Below are 4,551 nucleotides of genomic sequence, written 5' to 3' on the forward strand. Positions count from 1 at the left end.
TGCAGATCCATTCGTTGGAGCGATTTGGAGTTAATTGGGACAGATACCAGGCAAAAATCGCAGTCACAAATAGAAGTAGTACAGCTCAGCAAAATGTCATTCTGCCTGTCCCAAGACCGTATCTAATAGGTTATCATTGAGGGTTGAGTCTTTGTGGTCACTGCTGATATTGAACCATTGTTTATTCCAACCCGTCGACTGTGTGATGCGATCATTAGCTTAACCTATCTTGATCACTCAGTCGAACAAGCAGAAATCTTAGGGTATAAAACAACTCACTGCGCGGTAAAATAGAAGTTGGGCTTTCATGTAGAAAATCTCTCCTTTACAAGGTTCGCTATACAATATTTCAACCACATGTAGTTTATACGTGAGCTGTAAAGGTAGAAATTAAAGTAAGTAGTTCTGTAATATTTCCGGACATATAGTAGTGGAAAAGGCATAGCTCTATTGGAGGTTCACACGTGCGTATATATTCAAGTCTGTATGAGGTCCATATGGAGTTCTTAGCCTCTACCAGGCGTATGTCAAATAAGTAGAAATTGGACAAATATAGATACGTAACATGCTAAAGGAGTTATAACTAGCTGAGGAGTATGGTTTGCGTCCAAGCTCAACTCGTCTGGCATGTTATCTGGCTATATTTGTCCATTTTCTATTATTTTTCCAGCAACTGGTAGAGGCCAAAATGTTCATACGGACCTCATACGGACTTGAATATATACGCGCGTATGAACACACCTTTTATATACAGGTACGTGTATGTATTTGCTGACTCATGATTGCTGACTCGAGGGGAAAAAAGACTTCAGATTGTCTCCAGGACCACCATGCTAGTTGTACAGATCATACAGTTGATACCTCAGTGTTCATGATAGTTACAGGTACAGACGTGACCAAGGACTTACTGAAACCAGCTTTGTCCCTCTCCTGTTTATTGTACCTGTCATGCGGATTTAAGCACTAATCACCTGAGATTTACCTGCAGGACAGGTAAGCCCACAAGACGTGATTTTGGGCTTGGAAGGATGAACGGTGGAAAGACCGGACTTTGGTGGGCGTACAGTCCATACTATACCTCTCAGTGGCAGACTGAAAAATGGTCTAAAATTGAGGAAAATAGGCGGTATGTATTATTGTATATCAGAGGATTGGGACGGTCGTTAGAGCACAGGTTTCTCTGTTGGTTGCACTGAAATCGTAAGTCCACGACAGGATAACATTTTGCTAAATTATTCATCTCTTTCGCTCAATTTCTGCTTTTTTTTCTAGATCCGCTGAGTCTGGTTTAGACTGGTGGTGTGGTGGGCGTAGGGCGTCGACTATCTTAATATCAGAATGTTGGCTTTCAAGTAAATAGGGGGTGAATATATATACTTGGAATACACCTCTAATACTGGTTTTAGTATTGGCTAGTTCAGCTTGAAAGAAGAGGGAACTAGAAAAAAGAATAGATAAAGGTAGAGAGCGACAGAGCACGAGTGAGATGACTCATTTTTGAGACTTGAAATGCAAATTTATCAGAGGACACATCTGCACAGATCATCACAAAGAGGCAGACCTTCGCTGTCAGTGATCGCCTGCATTAATAGGCTATCGTCGGACATTTCTGTGAAGCATAGCCTGAAAAATCAAACATCTAGCAGGTCATACTCCTAGTCTAGAAAGGAGGCCTGGGGCCCAATAAGCCCTCGACAGCCAGAGGCTGTGTGGCACAGGCTATCAATGAAGTGCACCCCATTTGTGTTTTCCGATCCTCGGCCTGGGTCTCCGCTTTTTCCTATTCTCCGAGCAGAGGTTGGGTCGCGGGGATTACTAGTTGTCGGGATTTTTACCGGCTCGCTCCCCAACCTCTGCTTGGAGAATAGCTTTTCCCGCCTGGTCAGCCAACAGTTTGCAGAGGACTTTCTCTCAGACGGTTACCTGTTGCCATGGCGACCAGGACTACTTCTCAGACGATTATGTGCTTTGAGATGACAGGTCGGGGTTTAGAGAATACACCTGGGTGTTGGTCGCGCGGCTCTAAAAGCTGGAAGTCCAACTCATTTGTTGGATTACGGAGGGGGAGACGGGTCTCCATGGGGTTAGACTGGAGACCTCGCCCACAGATAAATGTCAATCATGTGGCTAAGCCCCTCCCGGATGGGTGCGTCTGAAAGGAAAGGATGACAACCACCTTGTACCGGGAATAAAGAGGATTTAGATAGCCGTGTGTTGGGGAGAGTCCGAAACAAAAAGAAAAGCACGCGTTTGGCGGATAATCCCCTCCCCCTGCATCAAGGAACCATCGCTCTCCTTTACGTGACGTCACAGGGTGGGGCCGTGCCACGCCCATGTTGTGACCTTTTCACCTTACTTTTAGAAAAACGGAGGAAAGAATGTGAAGCTCGTGTTGCGACAGCTTGCTACATGGGTGTCTTTTGTCTGTTGTTGTGGCTGTCAGGCGTTTCCGTATCCCAAGGGGAAAGATGAGGAGGATGATAACTTGGATAGAAAAAACGTAAAATCATTCGGTTAGATTTTTCTACATCTCTAACGATACATAAAGGAGGATATTTGAACCGAAGACTGTGTTTTTACCCTTGTGGTTGTATCGGGAGTGTGTTTTGTAAAAGAGTGAGCTGAAGTTGTTTGTCAACCTCTCACGAGGGGTAGCAAATGTTTGCCCTCTTGCCTGTGGAGTGTTTGTGATCGTTTGTTGCGCTGTCAGACCTGTGTTAATTTCCCCCGCTTCCACCCGGCCATCTGATTGCGTTTCTGTCTGATAGGAACCACTGATAACCCACCTTACAAACATTTACACTTCTTAACTCTTACCCGGACCGCAAATACACACCATCCGTATTGCGACTTACACAACGCGTTCTCACTCTTACCCGTACCGCAAATACACACCTTCCGTAACGACAAACGTACCAGGTAAAAAAGTATTGCGACTTACACAACGCGTTCTCACTCTTATACCCGTACCGCAAATACACACCTTCCGTAAAGGTACCGGGTAAAAACGTATTACGACTTACACAACGCGTTCTTACTCTCAGCACCCGGCGTACCGCAAACACACACCTTCCGTAACGGCAAAAGTACCAATTGAGAACGTACTACGACTTACACAACGCGTCAATTCGTCAGCGTAATTAAAGTCTATTTACTGTAATAGGGATATGGGTAGTTACTGTGCCTTCTAATTACACGTACCGCCCCCCTCCCCACCACCTGTTGCTGCAACTGATACAATCAGTCTATTAAACTATCAAAAATCTCTGAGGCGAAAGAGTGGGAAGCCTGTCATTTAAACAGCACAAAAACATGTCAGTTCGTCCATGCTGTAACGTTAGTAATATAAAACCGTTCAATCATATCTAGATGTCAAATCTTCGTGCTTCCCTTTTTGCGTAACAACTTGCTACCGTGCGTGGAGTTTGATAACTCAGATAAGATGCAAAAATACAAATCCTTTTTTCAGTGTTATCGGAAGCCTTTTGTGACTTCGCATAGCTTACCAAGTGATTTCTTGGCAGAGGATTAGTGGTCGGAAGTCTTATTTTAGTTCTTCAGCGGTTTTTATTTGCTGTGAAAGCTTGCCCGGTGAGTTTTAGAAACCCTAGGGAGTAAAGTAAAGGAAAACTAAAGAGCGAAGTCTTTTTGTTCCACTGTTTCCGTAGTCAAACCACCAAATTGTCTATTGTTTGGTTTAAATTTGAAACCGAAGGGAAGTGAAAGAGGCGTAGGTTTCAGTTGAAGTGTCCTGAAAAGTGTGCACAGGGCGTGAGACTTAATCCTATCATGGCGGGTCCGGAACGCTTCTACCGGTATCCATGGAAACACAGGTTCACTCGGAGGTCACTGTGCCTCCCGGGATGTCAGCTGTACCCCAGGAAAACTTATCTGCGCATGAGCAGAGACTGGTTCTACAACTGAAAGCCCAAACGCTCCAAGATTTCTTCAAACAAACGATTGTTGGTCTACTTCTCTGTTGAAGTGGTCGTATCAGGTTGAAGTGGTCGTATCAGGCATCTGCGTAAAACATTTGTGTCTTTGTAGATTTTTTAAGCACAGTTGCAGAATTGTATAATTAATCAGAAATAGCCCACGGCGACGTTTTCCAGGTAATCGTTCTTGATTAGAAGACAGGAACTTTTGTCTGAAATAGGAAGCTGAAATTGCTCAATTTACAAACAGGTGGGAAGGGTGGGGTTCGGGAAAATCCAGGTGACACTTCGGCTTCTTGCAGTCCTTAAACAAAAGCAATTGTGCGACTTTTCTGTATGTCTAGATAGATACTCAGAGTCGGTCTCAAAACGTAAGGCCCTCGGTAGTTCTGACCAAAAAAAAGAAGTTTTATACATTTCATACAAACAATTGCAAGTACGGTCAAAGTAAGTTTTCTGCGAAACAGATGCTTAACGTTGGAGTCGTCTGTCACTATGGTGACGCGAAGTTTGAAGAAAGAGGGAGGTAGAATTGCTTAGTCCCTTGCGAAGGCGACAGTTCCATTGGAACCAGTACGGATGCATGTAGGGCTAGGGCTAAGCGGATTAACGCCAT

The sequence above is a fragment of the Branchiostoma floridae genome, chromosome 16 (genome assembly GCF_000003815.2).
Source record: "Branchiostoma floridae strain S238N-H82 chromosome 16, Bfl_VNyyK, whole genome shotgun sequence".
In the NCBI taxonomy this organism is placed as follows: Eukaryota; Metazoa; Chordata; class Leptocardii; order Amphioxiformes; family Branchiostomatidae; genus Branchiostoma; species Branchiostoma floridae.